This window comes from Haemorhous mexicanus, chromosome 11 (genome assembly GCF_027477595.1).
Source record: "Haemorhous mexicanus isolate bHaeMex1 chromosome 11, bHaeMex1.pri, whole genome shotgun sequence".
In the NCBI taxonomy this organism is placed as follows: domain Eukaryota; kingdom Metazoa; phylum Chordata; class Aves; order Passeriformes; family Fringillidae; genus Haemorhous; species Haemorhous mexicanus.
The window spans coordinates 23236116-23258251 of NC_082351.1; the positions used below are offsets into that span (position 1 = coordinate 23236116).

General features: G+C 47.0%; 1 long non-coding RNA gene across 1 annotated transcript in view; it reads left to right on the forward strand.

Annotated features, from left to right (window-relative positions):
* LOC132332472 (uncharacterized) overlaps window positions 1-22136 on the forward strand; it is a 94216-nt gene that overhangs the window by 45073 nt on the left and 27007 nt on the right. The window contains exons 14-17 of the long non-coding RNA XR_009487908.1: window positions 10630-10706; window positions 15272-15543; window positions 17305-17438; window positions 21745-22008. This is a non-coding gene — a long non-coding RNA (uncharacterized LOC132332472). The remainder of the gene's footprint in view (window positions 1-10629; window positions 10707-15271; window positions 15544-17304; window positions 17439-21744; window positions 22009-22136) is intronic.

Here is a 22136-nt window from a genome sequence, read left to right on the forward strand (position 1 = left end):
AAGTCTGAGCAATAAAATGTCCAAAGCCCTTCCCGAGGGGACAGCAGGGCTCAGGGCTGGGGTGTCCAATGCCCAGCCACATTTCTGAGCAGCTCCACAGGGAGGAGAGCAGTGTTTTAATCAAGTGAAATTCCAAGATATTACAAATGAATAATGTCCCCATTTTATGAGCTGGTTTCTGGGCAGTTGGGGATTTCTGTATTATGAAAAAGACACTTTTGTGATATAGATATTTGTGTGTGTGAGTGTAGTGTGCCCTGTCACAAGGTGCTGCAGTGACAGGACAAAGTGGAATGGCCTGGAGCTGATGGCAAGAATTTAGATTTTGTAGTCTTCTCTGTCTCAGTGCAAGTTGGTGACTTTTCCTTGTTTAAGCACAAAAGAGGAGGGGACTGGTTGTTGTCTTGCTGTAGGTTCTGTGTGCACTGGATTGAGTGGATTCCTATAAAACCCAGGAATATTTCTGAGCTAGCAGCAGGTGTATCTACTAGGGACATCATTATCTTCTGCAAGTCTCATTACCCTGACACTAATTCTGCATTTAGCAGCCTTTAGTAAATATTACATATTATTTCTACTTTCCAGCCTTTCTGTGCTGGCAGGACTAAGTTTTCAGGAAAGCCATGGAGGGTGCTCAGTTACCTGGGGTGGAATGAGGGACTCAGTGTCCCCAGCAGCCCCTGGGTGTTGTTTCCCCCAGCCCCAGCAGGATTTGCCAGCCCATTTGGAGGATGCTTTGGACCTGCCTTTAGCCAAGGCCAGGCCTGAGGGCCAGCCAGCTGCCTCAGCTCCTGGCCAGCTCAGGGAGAACTTTCTGGTGTGGCACAAAGCTCAGGGATGCAGAGCAACAGCCCAGCACAGCCAGACCCAGCTTTTCTAATGCCTGTGAGCCTTTGTATCTCACACAGTGTTTGTACAGCTTTGCTGAACTTTTAAACCCACTTTGAGTGTCCCACTCTGTTTCCTTCAGTTGACAGCCAGAGTTTCCAGGAATTCCCTCTGCTAGTGCCCTGATAATTTGAATTACCTGAATAATCTGAGCAAGCATTTGTTTTGAAAGCAAATATTTAGGCACAGAGCTGCTCATTTGCATTTTTTCCCCCTGAGGCCTCAGCTGGGTTTGTTTGTCCCAGAACTCAGCCCAAACCCTTTGTCCTTGTCCTTTGCTGTGCTAATCCTCAGCCCTGGCACCTGCAGCATCCTGGATCTGGGGCTAAACAAACTCAGCCAGTGCAGGCAGTGTTTGCAAGGTGTTCCCTTCTTTATTTACCTTCTGCAGGACATTAAATAAATCTGCAATTCTTCTCTGTCAGAAACCTGTGTGATTTAAAGGTGTGAGGCTGCGACTGCCTGGGGAATAGAAGGCTCTGGGGAGACCTAAGACCTTAAATCCCCTTCCAGGAGTTAAAGAGGGCTTAGAAAAAGGAGGGAGAGCAAATTTTTTCACAGGCAGAGAGTGACAGCCACGGGGGTTGGTTTTAAGGTAAAAGAGGGTGAAAGGGAATGTCAGCATTTGGCCAAAAAAGCACTTAACTCATGAGAAATAAAGAGTGGCAGGAAGCTATTTGGGAGCTCAAACTGAAATCGTTATGACTTAAGAGTGAAATTGTTGCTTGTCAGGATGAATTAGTTAATACAATTCCTAACAACATTACAGATTCCCTTTTCCTAATATTTTATCTCTCTGCTAGTTATGCATTAATTTTAGTGACTATAATGAGAGTATAATGCAGAAAAATAGTTTTTCCAGTGTGATCTGAAGATGTGATGAATATTCAAGGTGCTTTTAATTTTTGGCCATTTGAGGTGAAGTTTTCCATGTATGTTTGCTATGAAGGCAGAACTCATGTGTAATTTACATGTTACATGTTATTAATTTACCAGTGTTTAATGCACTTTACCTAAGCTTCAACATTTGAATTCAATTTATTTTTGGAACCTCATTAAGTAGATAATCTTGGTATGCTGTGTTACTTCTGGAACACTTTTCCAGTGCCTAAATGCCTAATTTTAGCACTTTTAAAATTCCTATCCAAAAATACATTTAGTTTCTCCACTTTCATAAATAAAACCGTGTATGCAAGACTTCATTTTTCTCAGCACTTTGTAAAGTAAACTTTAAATATTTCCTTTACTTCTTTATGTGTTTTTTTTGAGTTGCCTGGTGAGAAGATGCAAATGTGGCACATATAAAGATCTTCCATTTTAATTTAATTGCTGAACATTTTCTCTACAGTGCAGCCATTATGTGTTTGGCTTTTATTACCTTCTCCAGCAGTTCCACCAGTGAGTCAGCGAGTCCATGAGAGCAGCAGGAATTCTGTCCCTGCCCTCCCCTGGGTGTGCTCCTGGATCCATGGAGCTGATGGAGAGCTGTAAGCACCATAAAAGGGGATGTTAGAAAAGGATTTTTCAATATTTGTTTATTGTTTTAAAGAAAATATAAAATTCATTCAGGCATTCTGAAAGTGGGAGTGAGGAGTTTGTCTCTACAGAATGAGAATTCTTCCAGCTTCACTGAGGGTTCCTGGCTGGGGGAAGCAGGAGTGAAATGCCTGAATTCTGCACCCAGCTGGGCAATTCAGGGATTTAAATATCAGATTTATATATCACAGAATATCCTGAGTTGGAAGGGACCCAAAGGGATCATCCAGTTCCCACTCCTGGCCCTGCCCTGGACACCCCAAGCACTTGCAGCTTAAATCCACTGGCATCAGCCATGAGCAATTTCTCCATCAAATGATTGCTGGGGAAGAAATGGGCTCAAAAGTAATGGAAAGAAATTTCCTTTTTTTTGGAGTAATATTTGGGCTTGGTCCTGATGTTCTTTTCCTCCTCAAGGTTGAGCTCTGTTTCAGCCACTGAGAGATGATTTTGCTGAAACACCCCAGCAGCTGAGACTGCTTTTTACCAACCAGTGCAGAGAGCCCTCTTGTCCTCCTGGTTTTGCCTAATTAATGAATATAAATATTTTTTCTTTCACAGGCACAGAACAGGACAATTTAAATCAAGCAATCCCTCCCCTTTCTTGCCTTGGAGTTGGCTGTGTCAGTCTTCAGTTTTCAAGGGGGGAAGAAACCCAACCTGTGGGTTTTGTGCTTTTCTAAACCTTTCTGTGTGTGGTGATTCCACATGGGGGCAGATCCTCCTGCAGAGGGGTGGGAGCAGGAATTGCTGCTGCACAGGCAAAGTGAGTGAGTACCCAGTGACCACAGCCTGTGCTGGGCTGGAGTGAGTCATTTCACAATTTCCTTGGCAAAGTGTTGCAGTCTGGGGGGTAAGTGATGTCTGGGGTTTCAGACATCATAGAATAATAATGTTCTATTTCATCTATAATGTGATGTCTGGGGTTTCAATATTCTAGCTGATATTTAGGCTGGGCTGGATGGGGCTTGGAGCAGCCTGGTCTAGTGGAAGATGTCCCTGCCCATGGCAGAGCTTGGAATTAGATGCTCTTTGAAGTTCCTTCCAACCCAAACCATTCTATGATTTATTCTATAATTTTCCTGCTTGCTGTTCCCTTCCCTTATTAAGGGAGACCAATAGAAACAGTGAATTCCAGTAATAATTCAGAGTTGTATTTTTCTGCCCTGTCCCTGTGCAGTTGCCAAGCACTTGGCACAGCAGTGCTGGCCTTCAGGAGGTGCCCTTGGTGACAAATGAGTGCCCAGTACCTCCTGCTGGGAGCACTGTGGGGTTTTGGTGCTTGCCCAATCTCAAATCCACATCCCAGAAGAAGTCTCTGGTGAATAAAATGGTTTTGCTGGCTCTGGTGCTGGAAGCCCCAGCTGGATTTGGGACAGTTTGGAAGGGGTTCTTCCAGACAGGCCTGAGTTCAGCCAGAGTTTCTCTGTGGCTCCAGCAGGTTATGGGAGCTCTTAAATCAAACCCCAGTGCCTCACACAGCCTTGCAAGGGTTCTGTAAATTACAGCAGCACTGGGAGGGAGCTCTGACTGTGGGCTTTTATACCTGATTTATGGCCCTCCTCAGGAGAGCACAGTGAGGACAATGACTTTCACATGCTGAGTCAAACAAGAAACAGCCCAAACTTTGAATTGTTTTACTCTTTAGCTACTCCAGAAAACCACACCACATATTTTGGACCTGTCTGGGGCTCATATATCTTCTGTGATAGATGTTATCTGGTGAGGAATGATGTTCTGGTTCAATAATGACTGAGAATTCTGGGCTGAGCCCACCCTGAGCCCCTGCTCTCTGTAGGGTCATGTTTTCATCTGCTTTATGAACTAAAGCTGCTCCCAGGTGTGATGTCCTCTCCTGGCTCCAGCAGCATCCCTGGTCCCCAGGTGCTTCCCCTGACCTTCCAAATATTTTATGGAATATCAAATATGTTTCTATAACACAGAGCTGTTTTAGAAGGTTTATTACCATTTTATATAGTGTACAATGTATGAAAGTAATGGTCCAGTTATTTATGTGACAAGATGTCCCTGAAAATGTTCCTGTCTGTGCTGTTTTAATAAGGCAGTAAAAATACCATAACCCTCTGCTGCTGAAGCTTCTCTGGGCAACAGCCCTCAATTATATCCCTGCTGCAGTTCCATGCAACATCCACATTAAATCTATTTTGTTAAGGTTTGAAGTTAATGCAATTAAATAGTAGCATTAAATCCTAGTGGAGTGTGGGTTTTAGCCCTGTCCCAGGGAGAAGTGCAGTAGCAGAATGGCAGGGACGTGCTGCTGTAGCACTGTGTGAAACTCCTCTGACAAGTGTGTCTATCCAGGGGAATCAGGGAATTCAGGATGATGCTCTTGTGGAGCATGTGTGTCTCAAACTGATGGGACACCCCCAGGGCTGGGGACTCCAGGAGATGGCACTCAGTGCTCTGGGCTGGTGACAAGATGGGGACTCCGTGGTCTTGGAGGTCTTCCCCAGCCTCGATGGTCCTGGGATTGTGTTCAGGCCATTTTCACTAGAAACAGTATCAGATGCTGCCACAGGTCAGCTTTTTGGCCTGCTGGTCACATTACATTACAAAAATATCACATGATTGTGTTGGGTTTTTTTTTAAAGTATTTTTTACAAGCATCTTCAACAATTTGGAAGTTGTGTTATAAAGAACATTTTCCCTCAGGCAGCAATGGGTATGTTTGTTTATTTCATGCATAGTTGGATAAGTGCCTTCCACCTGGCCAGAGGAGATAAATGCAGGTGTTTTTGTCTGAAAGTCTGAACAAATTAACCATGAGAAAGGCCACGTGGAAAACTGAGGGAAATAATTTTAAGTTTGTCCTTATAAATGCAGGAAAGTGTGAAGGTGCATTTGTTTGACAGTGAGGAGATAAATAAGTAAATGAAATGTAGTGGCTACTGATGGTGGACAATGAAATGCTCTGAGATTCCTTTACATTTGATCTTTAAAAATAAAGTGAGGAAAACATACTTTTTTTGTACTGTGGGGGGAGGAAAAAGGAAGAAGCAATAGCTCTGAAGTGCTGTCAGATAGCTGGTGGGTTTGTGTCCAGGGATCAATCTGGATATCTGAGACTAAAGTGAGCTCTGGAGTTATTCCCATTAATGGATATTGGCAAAATCTGCAGCAGTTTTATATCACAGCTAAAAGCAGAGTAAATGAAACACCTCCAGCTCAATTAGCTCTGGAAGGAGTCTGCTGGCCTGGAGGAGGAGCTGGCTCTGAGGAAAACCTGTGCCAAGTCATTGATTGGCCTCTTGCCCTTGGGTCTTGGCATTGTCCCCCTGGGCAGAGTGACCTGGCAGAGCCTCTGGGCTGTCTGGGGAGGGCCTGGACTCAAAGGGAGGGAAGTAAGAGAGAGTTGTGACTGTCTGCTGACCCCCGGGGAGGAGACTGGCATTTCTGTCACTGTGAGCAAGGAGGAAACCTTCCCAGGCTGGATTGGGCTGGAAGGGACCTTCAGGATCACCCAGTGCCACCCCTGCCGTGGCAGGGACACCTCCCACTGTGCCAGGCTGCTCCAGCCCCAATGTCCAGCCTGGCCTTGGGCACTGCCAGGGATCCAGGGGCAGCCCCAGCTGCTCTGGGCACCTGTGCCAGGGCTGCCCACCCTGCCAGGGAACAATTCCTGCCCCATACCCCAGCCAGCCCTGCCCTCTGGCCCTGGGAAGCAGCTCTCAGGAAATCTGAGGATGGGCTGGCAGATGTGGGGATGGGAAGAGTTCTCCCTGCTCCCTGCTGGCCTCCCCATGGTCTGAGATGTCCCAGAGCAGGAGGGCAGCATGGATGTGGAAGGGCTCTCCACCATCCCGAGGACATTTCCACCTGGGAGCCTCCCTGGCTGTGAGCAGCACGAGGGGTGCTCCTCCCTGCCTGCAGCCTGGCCAGGAGGGGAAGCAGGAACAGCAGCCAGACTGAGCCTTGTCCTCCCCTGGCTGCTGCTGCTGTTAGCACTGGCTGGTCCCGAGCAGAGAGAGCCCCAGGGAGCTCCTACAAACTCATTTAGCACCTGGCTAATCACCCTCACCCCCTTCCCTCTCCCCTGCTCCTTAGCCTGGTGCCACGTTTCTCTGCACAGAGAAAAGCAAGGCACAGCTCTTCCCAAGAATATTTCTGGGTTTCACATTCTCTGAACCTCAGAGAAAGGAAAAACAATTCTTACAATTTGCTGTGCCTGTGCTGTGCCAAAGAAGAATGCAATGTGGAGATTGTTTCCCCACAGTGATGGAGTTTGGTTCCCTGGCCTGTCAGGGCCAGGTGTGCAGCCCCACATTTCTCTTCACAGAGAAAAGCAAGGCACAATTCTTCCCAAGAATATTCTTATCTCACTTGCTGTGCCTGTGTTTGTGCCCCAGCAGAATGCAATGTGGAGATGGTTTCCCCACAGTGATGGAGTTTGGTTCCCTGGCCTGTCAGGGCCAGGTGTGTGTGTGTGTGTGCCAGGACTGAGGGTGACAGTCACGAGATTCTGGGCAGTGTGTGCAGAGCTGAGTGCTGGGCAGATTCAGTTTAGATGTAATGTAGCATGGTGTAATATAGTATAGAATAATATAGTATCATAAAGTAATTAATTAGCTCTCTGACATCCATGGAGTCCTCCTCACCATCCCTCCCTGCCATGGGGGTCCCTGCAAACACTACATTAGCCAGCCTGCCTAGAAAAGTGAGAATCAAAGTTCCTCTCATCGTTCTGGGGCCCTGCTTAAGGAGTGGAATGAGCTGCAGACAGGAGTTTAGTGTCTGATTCAAATGACTTTTAAAATTTAATGAGCTCACAGCTGTGCCACCCATGTGCTTCAGCACTCGTCCCTTCCACAAGGTTTTTTTGTCCTCAGAGTCTGGTCAGGGAACAGCTGCAGGAGTGGTGGATCTGCACTGAAGTATCTGAAAGCTGAATTTTTAGCAATATTTAACTGAGAATATTGGGGAGAATCACCCACACTTCTGAAGGTTTCACTGTTTAAGAAAGAATTACTAAATTCAGGATTACACAGTAAATCTCTTTTTTCCTCTGGAGGCTGCTGTATGTGGTTATATCACAATTTTACTGCTTTTTGGGGTGAAAATGTGATCCTGAAGGGTGCTTGTTGTAAACTAGTACATAATTCCATTTGTGGTGGTTAATGTGAATAACTGAGGTAAGTCCATGATTCTGGGTGTTTTGGGAAAGAAGTGCATGTAAGAAGTGTTTAAATGAAACAGGTAGAAGTAGAAATGCTAAATTTAATCAGTTAAGAAAAAGCAAAGGCAGGAAAGGGGGTTAATATGAAATCCTGTTTGGTCTAAATGCAGTAAATCTTATTCTGAGGGGAAAAGCTGACTTTCTGAATGTGGGGCATGAACCAAAGCAGCTGAGCAAGAACTAAATCAGAACCCATTTTCCTGCTTGAGGATTGAGTAAATGCTGCAGTGTCTTCTCCATGTGGGAGCACAGGAACATCTCTGGACACCTGACACACACCCACAGTGAATTACCAGCAGTATCTGTGGCAGCAAATGAGGAATTCTGTGGGACACGCCGGATTTGAAGCTAAAATGGATTTTTCTGTGATGATCCAAGGTACTGCTGGTGTTAGAATATTAAAAGGACACTCCTGCAAGTTGCCAATTAACTTAGATTTACCTGAAAGGGGGAAAAAGAGAAGTTCTGATGTTATGGGAAGGGGTTTTGCCTGGCTTTTCCTGTGGAGTAATTGCAGGTGGAATGTGTGGCGGTGAGATGGAACAGCTCAGCAGGCACTGGGGCAGTGTGGCAGCTCAGAGCTGCCTGGGAGCACCTGCAGGGGCGAGCTGAGCACAGTCTGGGAGCAGTGTCAGGTTGGCTGGGGGTTGGTGACCTTCACCTGCAGGTTGTGCCTCCGCCTCAAACCAAATTCTCTCATTTCTGCAGCTTTCCAATAAATCAGCACAAATGCAGCCAGACAATATCACAGCCATTTAGAGAGCTGGCAGTTCTATCATATTGTCTGGCTGCACATAAGAATGGAGTATTCTGACACTGGAATTTGTATAAATGTCTCTTGTAAATTATCATCCACCTGGCTGCTTTACATAGCAGTAAATTCATTTATTACTGGATTAGTGATGATGTTCTTTCCTTTATTTCAAGCCGGACATTGACCATAAAGAAAAGCCCAAATCAGTGATTTGAAATGACTCTGAAAAGTGTTTGTGAGGATGTTTCTGAGACCCTTTTTGTGGGCTTTAATGAGATGTCCTAACCCCTAATGAAGTGTGTTTTTCCAGGAGATATCACAGCAAAAAAAGCAGCTTGTTGTGGTAAATACCATCTCTGGTGAAACACTGGAAACCTTAATGTGTGCAACAATTTAAAATCAAGTTACAAGTTAATCAAATAACATCAGCTTTGCCTCATTTCAGTCCTGGAGCAAGCTCTAAATTGTGGATTTTAAACAAACGCGAGCACACGGCTGCAGCAGGTCACGTCCAACCTGGACGTGTGTTCCTTGGCTCCATCAAACTCTCATATTTTCCACCTGGATGTTGTTTTCATTGGAGCTCTCCCAGTCTGAGTGTGCTGGCTCCAGAAGGGGGGCTGATTGATTTTTATGCTAATCCTAGGTGAAAAGCAGCTGTTGTAGCCACGGCTTGCACTCGGCTAATCCAGCTCATCGGGGCTGTAAACAGGCAGATAAAGCCGGGGGATTTCAGCCTGGAAGGTGCTAAATCCCTGCTCCTGGGGGCTTTCCCTGCCGCTCACCTGAGCTGGGATTTGCGCCCCTGGCCGGGCTGGGGCCCTGCTCCCTGTCCCGGTGCTGATGGAGGGGGGCAGAAAGGATGGAAGGGCTTTCCCACCCAGCTCTTCCCAAGGAGGAGAATTCCTGGCACGGGAGGGCAGCCCCCTGTGCATTGCTGCTGGATTCCTGCTTTTTTGTGGGTGTCCTTCCTGTGCCTCTTCCCCAGCCAGGGCAGAGCCAGGCTGTAACGAGGGAGGGATTTACAGCCCGCTCTAAATTTGATTTGTTCCCACAAATGTTGTATAAAAAGGAGCTTGTTCTTTTATTAAATACTCCCAGCCTGAGGGCACGGTTTATACAGCATCATTACACCTGGTGGGAACCAGTCAATCCTGTTCCCTTTCAGATGATGGATGGCAGGGGGTGGATGCAGGGGAAAAGAGCTGGGCTGTTCACTCATCCACCTGCCAATGAGCACTAGTGGATTTTAATATATTCTTATATATCTCTCTATATATCTATATATTATATATGGATCTGGATGTGTATATATGTATCTATATGTGTCTGCATATATATGTATTTATATTTTTGTTGTTTTTTAAAAAATTTTTGGTGGTGTAGTGGATGGGGCTCTGATTAACCTGTTCTGGTGGAACATTTCCTGAGCATGGAGTGGGGTTGGAACTAAATGGTCTTTAGGGTGCCTTGCAATGCCAGCCTTTCTGTGATTCCATGATTTTCTCTGTCCAGGACTCAGGGATGTATCACATCCCCCTCCCCTCCACTTAATTACCTCTACATTCACTCAACACCTCTAAACTGCCACACACAACACTGAACGCAGAATTAACTTCTTCTAGTGCCTATAACAGAATTAAACCCCAGCTTAAGCAGGGCAGGCTTCAGTTATTAATCCTCCCATGAGGAGCTATAATTATTTTTGCCAGCACTAATTTCATTTGCATATGTGTTGTTAAGTTGCAGATCCCAGGGAAGCAAGGGGGGCTTGGGGGTTTTGCTGAATGAAGCAGTGCTGTCAAAGCACAGAGACTGGGGGGAGCAAAGTGCTGATTTAAAGGAGGGGAAAAGCAGCAATGCCCTGCCAAAAAAAGGCAAATGAACCACTCTGAGTGTTTCTGATCTCTCTGTTTGTGAGAGGATTCCTGGGAGAGGTGGCTGTCCTACATCTGTCAGGAGTGACTGGATTTGACAGTGAAGGTGACGGGGTGGTGGTGCTGAACAAACACAGCTCAGTTCTGCTTTCAAACCCAGCAAAAAGAATGACAAAGAGCTCCAGGTAAAGATGGGAAATCAGTTTTATTGCACTTTGCCTCTCATCGTGTGTGCTCGGAGTCCTGAGGTGATACAAACACCTGATTGTTGGACGAAGGACAGGAGCAAAATTTCATTTGGGCCAGTGGACGTGCCACAATTTTTTCCTTCAGAGATTTTTAGGAAACTTCAATCTGTGTCACTGTGCTTTGTTTTGCAGGTTGTCGTGGCCTTGGCTGTCAGAGTGTGGGGGTTTGCTGGCAATAATTCCTGTTCCAAGCCAGAAAAAGCACTCACGTAAGTCAGCTCAGATGGCTCCTCCTTTCCCTCCTTTCTCACAACTTATTTTTGGGTGCTGAAGTTGTCACTACCAGTTGGATGGGACAACACAGGCTTTGCATTCTCCTTGTGCTGTAGTAGGAGAAGCAATTTCCATAATTTTTACTGGGATTTGCCTGGAAATTTATTCAGTGCCAGCTGGTGAAGGGAAGGTTTGGGAAGGACGTGGGTTGGCTGCTGTGTGTCCACCTTTGCCCCTGTGGGCTGTACACTGAATAACCAGGCCTCCCTTTCCCCTGAGATCCATGGGTGTCTCTGCAGTTCTTGCTGATATTTATTTTTGGCAAACAATCTCAGCTCTCTGTGCTCAGGGATGACCTCGAGCAGCTCGGAGGATCAAAAATGTGAGAAAAGAAGCTACAAATGCAACAGAGCTCACCAAACCTCTGCAGGGCACCCAGTGAGCACTGTGACACTGAGACACCATAAAAATATTATTAAAATATTATAAAAATAGGCATGTTAATAAGGGGGAGAAGTTGCCAAGAACTGGGGAGCAGCAATATCTCAAAGCCACAGCTGGGAGTTGCACAAAGCTTTTTTCTTGCTCCACAGGCAGAGTGAAATAAATTTATTTTATTAATGGAAATCTGGTTTTCCAATAAGAGAGCTCAGAAGGCAGAGGGCAAGAAAAGGGAATGGTCAACTTAAGTTCTTAATGCATAGCATTTTAAACTCCTTCCTTTTTACAAATGTTTAATTCATCACTAAATAGTCCTTCGTTTAGTGCTGCTGAAACTGAGTCAGAAATAAGAAATCCTCCAAGTCATAAATGTTCCACATGATTTGTGTTGAAATCTTCAGTGCTGGACAAGTCTGTACATTTAATATTGAACTCTTGATTTTCCAGGTTGTTTCCTAAATTGCACAGTGGGTTTATGTGGCAGGCCAGTTCTCCCACACTGGGTCTAAATTTATCTAGTTAATTCACTCAAAGCCAAGTGTTTAATGTCTAGATAAGCCTTGTTATTTAATTCAATACCTTCCCTCTATATTGCTGCTCATAAAGTCAATTTAACATTAAAATAAGGACCGCCTTAGTTTTGTCCCAGGAGCTCTCAGTGGTTTCTAGAGCTCCTGTCTGTGCAGTCTCCTGTCACTGTGGAGCCAGTTAAAGCACAATTAACCCATTTGTCTGAGGGGTTCAAACACAGGCCTGGTGTGGGACCCAACTGCAGGGCTGCAAGCAGCTGGTGATGTGAAGGGAAAAGGGGAGAGGAGGGTTGGGCAAGGGAAATAAATGAAAACAATATTGTTCAGCCAGATGTTAATGAATTTCAGGTGATCTTTACCATGTTTGCCATGACTGGGTCTGGCTCTGGGATGGGTTTCCATCTTCCAAGCAAACACCCAACAATTCTGCTGGCCCATCCTTTGTGGATGCTTGCTGTGAAACTGCTGTCCCAGCTTTGATACCCCAAAGCTCTTTGCAAAGTCGAGAATTGTTCTCAGGCTGAGGAATTAATAGCAGAATTTCCCTGACAGAAAGAGCCAGGCATTCATCCCACAGCAATTGTTCCCAGAACTGGCAAACACAAATTAAAGCACTTTGCTGCTGCATTTCTTTTTTCTGTGAAGGTCTTTATTTATAGCATTTGCTGTTTAGGTTTGCAGTCTCAGCCCTATATACAGTTACACACAAATTACACATGAAAACAAAATGTGACTGGAGACAAGAATGGATGTTATCACCAAGAGAAACGATTGCTCTCAGAAATAAATCCAATATATACCCTCTTTTCTGGTATAAAAACTGAGTTTTGCTCCTCAGAACCTTTGTCAGACTAAGCAAAAGATGTTCTGGCATTAACTCTTTTGTGCTGAGGGTTTTTCCTGTTCAGGGAAGGAGGAGGCTGCACCCTGAAATCTCCAGAGAGCCACACGTGCCAGGGCCAGCGCTGGTGTGTGAAGCACCATCCTCAGTGTCTCAGGAGGCCACAGGGACACTCACCACTAATAAAGGGTTCTCTGGAAACCTCTCCAACACAGCTGGAGTGCCAAAATTACTTAAAGTGCTCCCAAACTCCACTTATGGGGCTGGAACTCAGCTGAGAGCAAGAGCTCCTTGTTTCTCCACAGTGCAAGGGAGTTGTTCCATCCCCCCATTTTTGACTTCAGAGTAAAAGGAAAGTTATTGCAAAGGAAGTAAAACATTTTCACTTTCACCAGTGAAAAACTTCCCCCCAAGGTCTAATTCATGGTTTGAAGGAGCTCTCTAGACCAGAGCTGCTTGAGGTGTCTGCTGGGTGAGGGGAGAGGGGACAGCTTTGGATGGAAACAGCTGAGCTCTGGTCACAAACCTGTTCTTGCTGCTGCCTTCTGTTTAACTTCAGTGTGTGCTGTTCTGTAATGGAAAGAGAAAAATACAGCTGAAAGCAGCAAATATGAAAGGTAAAAATGCATTAAAACAATACCAGATAAACACTGTGCAGGAGGAGGAGACCCCTGAGCCAGAGACTGTCACCTCTGACCAGGTTAAAACTGAGCATCTGACAGTTCAACACTTTCCACTTTTGTTCCTCACTGACAGAGGTATTTGTTTAATTTTGGACCTGAAGGGACAATTAAAGAAGTTTTTCTAGTGTTTGCAAGAGTCAGTTTTCCAGGCCTTTTTAATTAATGTGTATTTGCCTGAAAGAGGCAAAGCCTGGGAAGGATCTGGCAGTGCCAAAGCACCTTTCTTATTTCCCTAGCTGGAGGTGTAGAGGCAGCAGAGAGAGCCTGTCTGCCCTGGTTAGGCTGATCTAGCAGGAACCCGAATTTAGCTGACACACAGATGACACCCTCAGCCAGCTCTTCCCTTCCCCAGAGTTATTCCATCTGTTTCTGAGGAGAGGAAAAGCAAATCAGGTGCTGGGTTGGTTTTGTTGCTGTTTTGTTCAGGAGAGAGCAGGCTCTGCTTTCTCCAGGTGCAACATTCATCCACCAAAACAGATTTATTTTCTGCTTTCACCTTTAAACTTAATGTGGGGCTGGAGGGATTTCATCCCTGCAGGTGTGGGAGCAGGACCTGCACAGGGGTTCCAGCATCCCCTGCTGGAAATTCTTCATGGAGATCCAGGTTGAGGGCACGTGGGTGGTGGCTTGGCCACATCTGGACATGTCACCTCCATCTGCTCAGGGCTGAGGGGCATCAGTTGGTCATGGGCTTAGCAAAACCACAAAGCAGCCCAAAATGAAGGGATTTCCAGGGACCAGGGTGGCCCTGCAGCACCCAGCTCCCCCTGTCCCCTGCACAACCTCAACGTGAGGATGGGGAGAGGTTTGGGAACATCTCCCTGAAATTCCTCTCTGCTGATGCCCAAATTCTCAGCACAGGGAAAATCACAGCCTTCATGCAGCACTGAAGAAAATAAGCAAAACTTTCTATTCCTAAACTGTTAAAGTAAGAGCTGAAAATCCTGGAAATGCTCCATACCCTTAAAAAATCCAGGATTCCATTTCTGTATTTTTCTGATTGTTGCTGCACTTTCAGAAGCTCTCATTTCACACGTGGAAATTGGTGAGGAGCAGATTAAGGGATTTCCTACCACCTGTGGAGTTATTAGAAAGGGCAGATGCTGGTAATGCTGGAAAGAGAATTCTGGCTTGGAATTCAGCCTTCTTTCATTTGCACATTTCTGAGAAATGGAATATATGTGACTCCTAATGATCTAAGTTATTAGGAAAAGAAAGCTTTAAGGGATCTGCCCCGAGACTGTGTCCTATTAATTCTAAATGTAAAATAATTTCTCTGATGACAATGGAAAACTGCACAGTAATTACAGTGGCCCAAGAGAAGAAATTACTGTGCAGTCTCCAGTTATCAAACAGCTCCAACCTTTTTTAATATCACAGAAATACTTAGGCTTCATGCAAGAAAAGCAAAGTACCCCAAGGTAGTCTAATTTCATCTCCCAGCAAACAGAAATCTTTTTTTTCTGTGAATGCAAATCACATTTTTATTACAGCAAAGAGCAATGAGTGCTTGATTTTTTTTTTTTCCCCTTTTAGCTCATTGGAAACACAGCTGATGTAATTGGACAATTGATGTAATTGCAAATGCAACTGCAGTAATTGCACATGCAAATAAGGGATTGTTCTCAGGGCTATAAAACTTGTGGGAGCAGGTACAATGTACTCCTGCATGGCCTGGCTCATAATTGGATGGGTATTTTGCACCAAGGCTGTAATGCAGCTCCTGCCTCCTTATTTATCTGGGAACAGCTCCCTTCCCTAAATATGAAATATCCTTTACACAGCAGCAATAAAAATAATGGGTTCCCCATAATACTCAGGGCTGGGAATGCATTCTTTCTAAACTGTGGTGCCTTTTACTTTATGGAGAGTGAAATAAACACTTCTGGAGATAAAACCCCCTTTAAGCTCCACAGCCACCAGGAGCAGCCGGAACATTTGCTGCTTCCATGGCAGAGGGAAGGGAACGTGGCAGGCAATATTTATGATGGTTCTTTTAAACCTCTTGGTGCTAATGATAACATTTTAAATGTAATAACTTTTCCTCTCACTCCTTATCTTCTCAGTTTCCTTGGCATCAGCAGCTGCTCCGTGGTGAAATCCTCCTTTGTGTGTGAGGACAAGGCAGGAGTTTGTGCAGCCCGAGTGTTTTACAGCTCTGTGCCCGAGCTGCTGGAGTTCAGCACGGAGCTGGGCACACTCAGCTCGTTCCTTGGGCTGGGAAAACACCTCTTTTCCTTGTCTGCACCTCCTTTTTTACCCCCTGGCTGCAGTGGAGGCATCAGCAGAGTGTTCCAACAGCACCAGGCTTTAAGGGAACTGCTGGAGCCAGATCCAGGTAAAATGAGCTGAATACATTGAATTTATTACTTTTATTGTCTTCTATTCCAGAGTAGGACTGCACACAAACTCCACATCTGCTGTGAAAAAAAACTTTGACTTTATGAGGCAAGCAGAACCTCAGGCTGGGATATCATTGTTGGTAAAATCCAGGGGCACTACAGGAATCTAATAAAGATCCCAGTGATGCCCCCTGAGGTTTGAGAGGGCCAGGCAGGTTCTGCTGTGGACTGAAACATCCAGCTGTGTGTGGCAGGGAAGGAGATGAGGGAGAGCAGGGCCGTGTTCTCAGCTGTGGGGATCAGCAGACATCAGTTACAGAGGACAGGAAATGCTTTTCCTTACAATCCCAGAAATATCTCCTCCAAGATGTATTTAGAGCAAGAGGGATCCCCAGGAAGAGCTGTGACACTTTATTTCAAACAGTTTGCTGGGCCAAGAAAAGGCCAGGGAAAAATACCTTCCCATTCACTTCATTATGGCCCAAGGAGTGAATTTCTCAGATTAAGCCATCATTTTTATCCTGGTGTGGTCACTCTGCGTCCAGAATAGCTCCAGGGCTGACCCAGGGGTGATGTGAGCCCCCTTGTTCCTCCCTGTGAGGCCAGGTCCTGTATTTGTTCACGTTCCTCATCCCTCTCTGAGCATTGGAGTGACTCTTGGGAGAATGGTAGCCAAGAGAGAATTGCATTCCCAAAGGCTGTGCTCCCTCATAAATCCCTCCCTATCCAGGGGGGTGCCTGTGTGGAAAAACTCATGGATTCTTGCTTTGCAAAAGAGCTGCTGGTCTGGCACTGCCAAGTCTGGGTTACTGACACTTTTGCTCAGTGCAATTCTTGTTCCAAATCCACGCTCTGCCAACCCAGAGGTGCCCAGAGCCCCAGGGTTTGCCCTGCACAGACAGGTGTGATCTGTGTTACTGTGATATTGTCTGAAAAACCCCTTCACCAAGAGTTCTCCTGGGAAGCTGAGAGGCCTCAGAAAAGAATGAAAAGAATGATTATCTGATTGCTTGGGATGTGGTCTGGAGATCGTTTACCAACAGGTGCAGCCTTGATTGGTTCCATGGGAATTGTTTTTAATTAATGACCAATCACCATCAGCTGGGTCAGACTCTGAGTCAGTCATGAGCTTTCAGGATCATTCCTTTCCAGCCTTCTGATGTCTCCTTTCTCCTTCTATAGTATAGTTTCAGTATAGCATTCTTTTAATATAATATCATAAAACAATAAATCAGCCTTCTGAGACCATGGAGTCAAATTCTCGTCTCCCACCTGGTCCTGGGGACCCTCACACACCACAGATCTGCAGGGCAAAAACTCCTGGCAATGACCTGAATCAGGTGGGCAGCTCCAGCTCTGGCCTTCAGCATGCTCTGTGGTTGTCTGGACCAGGGAAGGGTTGTGGCACTGCCCTGAATGAGATTTGAGAGCAGGATTATTTGCAGGTTCTTGCTCTGTTTAAGCTCCCTGGGAAGGCCCTGCTGTGCTTTGTTGAACAAACACTTCTGTGAGATGGGAACTTGATCTTCACATGACATTTATAGCTTGATAGGAAGAACCTCTGGCTTAATCTGTTCCACTGAGAGATGGGGATTTATTTTATTTATCAAAGTCAAGTACTATTTTGGGGTTAGTTCTTCAGCTGATGTGCTCCAGTGTGGAAGAGGGTCAGATCTGGTGGAGAAATTCTAATGTAACAAAAGGCTTTATGCTTCCCTCATTTCACCTGCCCTCATTTTCTTTGTCTTAATTCCCAGAGAAAGACAATGTGTTTTACCTTGGATCACGTTTATTCTCAGAGTAAGAGCTTTCAGTGCTCACCCACGGCTGTCCATGGATTGGGAATGCCACTCCTCTGGATCCAGGGGATCCTCACACTCCTGCTGGGCAGGTGAGCTCCTTTTTCCATGGCATAACTGAGTGGCACAATGGGTTGGGTTGGAAGAGACCTTAAAGATGGGCTTGTTCCACCCCTGCCATGGGCAGGGCCTTCCATGAGCAGGTGATGAGGGAATAGTCAGGGACATTGGTCCTTCACCTCCAGCAGAGCTGGAATGCTGCAGTTCCAGGTGCTCAGAGCTGTGTGACACCAGTGGGTGAGACAGGAATGAAAGCAATGCCACGTGGAGCACTAGAGCAGGTTTGTGAAGGGGAAGGTAATCCCAGCCCTTTGGGGACACAGAGCTGTTTCTGTGCCACCATTCCCTGTGCTGCTCCCCTCCTGGCCCGAGGCTGAGCTGAGGCTCCAGCAAGCTCCACCTGCAAAACCCCAAACTGAGCCTTGTATTAAAACCAATCCCCCATATGGTGGCAGCCTTTTGAAGGAGATGGGGAAAGACTCCCTCATTGAGTGTTTGTTTTAATGCAGTCAGAAAGAAAAACAGAGCCTGTGGAATGGCTCTCCTCAGGCCCATGGGGAGAAATGGGCATCTCTGAAGCACTTCCAGAAGCCTGAGAGAGGGAGAGGCTTTCTAATTCCTTGCTAACAAGATTATTTCCATTCTTGGCCTTATATCAGGACAGGAGTGGTTTTATAATTTCCATCACTTCTCAAGTGCTTACAACAGTCATACTCTTAGAGAAATACAATATTTACCTTTGTATAATATTCTTATATTTTCATAGAGTGAAACTATGTTTTAGGCTAAAAAAAAGAGGTGAGATTTCCAATGGGGCAGTGCAAACAGGCAGTTTTCATGTACTGGGAGCTGTAAGGACACAAACCCATAACCAAAATCAACCAAATGTGTCTGCATGCACAGCTATAAAAAACACCAGCTTCATTAGCAGGGTGAAGACTTTGTGGGAGTCCCTCTGGAGAGCTGCCAACACAACAAAATAGAACCAATATTGTAAATGCAGGACCCAAGAGAACAAATCCAGGTTAACAATATCATAAATGCAGGACCCAAGAGAACAAATCCAGGTTAACAATATCATAAATGCAGGACCCAAGAGAACAAATCCAGGTTAACAGTATCATAAATGCAGGACCCAGTAGGACAAATCCCACTTCTGTTGTCTGTGTGGTGGTTAGTGCCTCAGCAGAGGCTGCACGGTGATGTTGGAAGAGCTCGTTCTTCTTCCCTGAGCCATTTCTGCTGCTGTTCAGCAAATTCCAAAATTAGGTGTTCAGCAGAGTCCTCCTTGTTCCCAGCAGCTTTTCAAGAGCAAGGAGCCCTGTGCTGGCAGCTCCTCTGCTCTCTGCTGCTCCGGGCAGGGAAAGCCAGTCTGTGCCCTGAGGGGAGCAGGGAGCATCTCTCTGCTGGGATGGAAATCCTGTCACTCAGGGCCATGAGCTGGGAGCAGGCTGGGGACACTGGGGCTCCTTCCCTTAACTGCCCATTGGGCTTTGCTCCTTCCCCAACGAGGCTCCGTTGGTGAGGAGAAGGGTCCTGGGGAGCTCTGCCAGCCCTGGAGGGTTTAGGGCTTTCCAGAGGGCCTGCTGGGCACTCTGCTCTGCTGGAGGAGAGGCTCCCATCTGCTCTGAACTGACTCAGTGCGAGGAAGGTTTCTTTTCTGCCCCTTTCCCTTTGCTCAGTGAGTGCTGCCCAGCAGAATCACTCAGCTCAGATGAGCAGGGATGTTGGGAGGCAGGACAAGTCCCAGCACCACGGCAGAGTGACAGTGTGTGCCCCTGAGCTGTGGCAGGGAGCAGCAAAACACCAGGAGAGCTTCTGAGGGCAGGTTTAGAGCTGGTGCTTGGCAGTGCTTTGTCTTTCTCGCTGCTGCCCTGAAATGACCTGCTCCTGCTTTGTCCCCAGTGGAACTAAAGGAGAAAGAGAGGAATGCAGGGGTGTGTGGGCAGCTCTGGCACCTGCAGTGCCAGCCCCCCTGCCTGGCACCTGCAGCAGCTCCGAGGGCAGGGCAGGATGTAAAACATGGTTCAAGGGAGAGTGGAGAAATCCAGGAAAGATGGAGAGGGACTTCTGACAAAGTGTGGAGTGACAGGAAAGGAGGAATGGGTTAAAGCTCAGTGGTAGGTTTAGATTAAATGCTGGGATTAAATCCTTCCCTGTGAAGGTGGGCAGGCCTGGCACAGGTGCCCAGAGCAGCTGTGGTGCCCCTGGATCCCTGGCAGTGCCCAAGGCCAGGCTGGACACTGGGGCTGGAGCAGCCTGGGACAGTGGGAGGTGTCCCTACCGTGGCAGGAGTGGGATGGGATTTTTAATGTCCCTTCCACCCCAGAGCAGTGTGAGATTCTGTGAACACCCTGAGTCAGAAGGAACTCCCAGGGATCACCAAGTCCAGCTCCTGGCCCTGCACAGCCCAGCAGTGATGGGCTCCCCACCAGGGAATGATTCTTGACCTGCACCCCTCTCTGTGCTCAGCCCAAAGTCCCCTCTGTGCCCGGGGGAGGGGACCTGGTTCCTTGGCCTCTCTCCACCCCTGGCTCATGGAAATGCAGTGTCTGTGCTGACTGGCAGCTCACAGAGTCCCAGCCTGCTTATTGTTTTAGAAATAAAGATATTAGCATGCAAATGACTCTGGGAGGTGTTTCTTCTCATTAGAGAATGGAGATCATTTGATAAAAGAGGCAGCATGCTTCATCTGTAGAAGGGTTCAGCAGATTTGTCTTGTCTGCACGGCTCCCTCAGCCCCAGAGCTCGGGGAGTGCAGCAGGGAAGGCTCAGGAGACAAATGGCTTGTGACACTCGGGTTACCTTTGCTGTGCAAGGTGGGCGTGAAATGTTTTATGGGGAGACAAAAAAGATGATGGGCAATTAACTACAAACTCATGCAGCAGGTTTATCATATGCTCAGCTCATCCATCTGTGTCTCAGTCTCCAGCAGACTCATGAGTTTCATCAAGAAAGCCATTTTCAAACTGGCAGAGCAAAACAGATCGGTTTTGCCTCCGAGCTCCACCGGGGCTTGCAGTGCTTTTATCATATGTTTATGGTTTACAGATGCAAAATACACATGTAGGAGGAAAGAGGGGGGCAGATGCTTCTCCCCTTGCAGGGGGCATGTTTTGGAAGATTTCTCTCCCAGGGAGCAGTTGTGCAGATGCTGGTGTGCATGTGAATGGCTTTACTCAGATGGAGGCAGAGGAGTCCTTTGGGATGAGGTGCTGAACACGCAGTGGAGCTGCTCTGAAATCCCAGCCTCTGTCCTGTGGTGCTGGAATCATGGCTCAGGGATGGGGAGAGCGAGGATGAGCTGGGGTTAACCCCTGGGTTGGTCTGGAATATGTTGGGCTGGTTTTGCCTCTGCTGCAGATGGTCTGTGTGACCCTGGGTCAATCACTTGGTCTGGTTGTGACTTGGTCTTGGTCAGTAAAATCACAGAATCATGGAATGGTTGGGTTGGAAGGGACCCTAAATCCCCCCCAGTGCCACCCCTGCCACGGCAGGGACACCTCCCACTGTCCCAGGTGCTCCCAGCCCTGTCCAGCCTGGCCTTGGGCACTGCCAGGGATCCAGGGGCAGCTGCTCTGGGCACCTGTGCCAGGGCTGCCCACCCTGCCAGGGAACAATTCCAACAGTATCCCATCTGTCCCTGTCCCCTGTCACTGTGAAGCAGTTCCCCCTTTCCTGTCACTCCACGCTCTTGTAAAAAATCTTTCTCTTCTCTTGTTGACTCCCTTCGAGTCAGAGTAGTTGTTGTTTTCTCGACCTGCTTGTGCTAAGTCAGTTAATTCTTCACAACTGCCCCTCAATATTATGCCAATGAATATCTTATTGGAGATATTTAAGTACTAATCTTGCATAAATAATGTTTTCCTTAACTAATTACTTGGACACAGTCTTGCCAGATTGGTTAAAAAAAGATATTGATTTTCAGAATCAAAGGTAATTATTTTTATCCTCTGAATCTTCAAGGGCCTCTTCTCTTTTCAGCCTCTAAATGGAACTGCAGCACAAAGAGCACACAGCTCTTCCCTGGGGACAGCAGGGGAGGGAATCCATGGTGTGGGAGCTCAGGGCTGATCAGTGCCAGTGCCCCTCTCACCCTGCCCTGGGGAGGCTGCTGAGCCCAGGGCACCTGGCAATTCCCCTGATTTGATAAAGAATGGGGTGGTGCAGGTCCCTGGGTCTGCCAGGGGCTCACTGGGGCACAGGCACCTCCCCACAGCTCCCAGCTGTACTTTTCCATGCCATGCTCCACTTTCCTTGCAGGAAAATCACTCCAGCAAAGCAGTGCCCTAATTTTGTATTAATTTGCCCAACACACGTACGTTTTTATTGCCTTAGAATGCTGCTGCTGCTGGAGCACTGCAGCTCTGAGGCTCCAGCGAGTGAAATGCTGCCTTTAAACCCCTCCCTGGCCACTGGAAGCTGCTGGAGGAAGGGAGCTCCTGGAGGAAGACATTGGCCTTGTGGACTTTGCTGACAGTCCATAAATCCCAGTTCTGTCAGCCCAAGGAGGTGCCATAAAGAGAGCAGATTAAAGGAGATTGGTTCTGCCAAGTGCCTGCAGAGGATTTACAGCTCCCCCTGCCCTCCCAGGAGCTGCAGGTGGGGCCCAGGGCTCAGGAGACTCCTCCTGCTCCTGTGGCACCAGCAGGGGATCTGGGGAGGGCAGGGGGGGATTGGGAGAGGCTGGGGTTATTCTTCCATCTCTCTTGGGTTTGGAAGGGGATAGT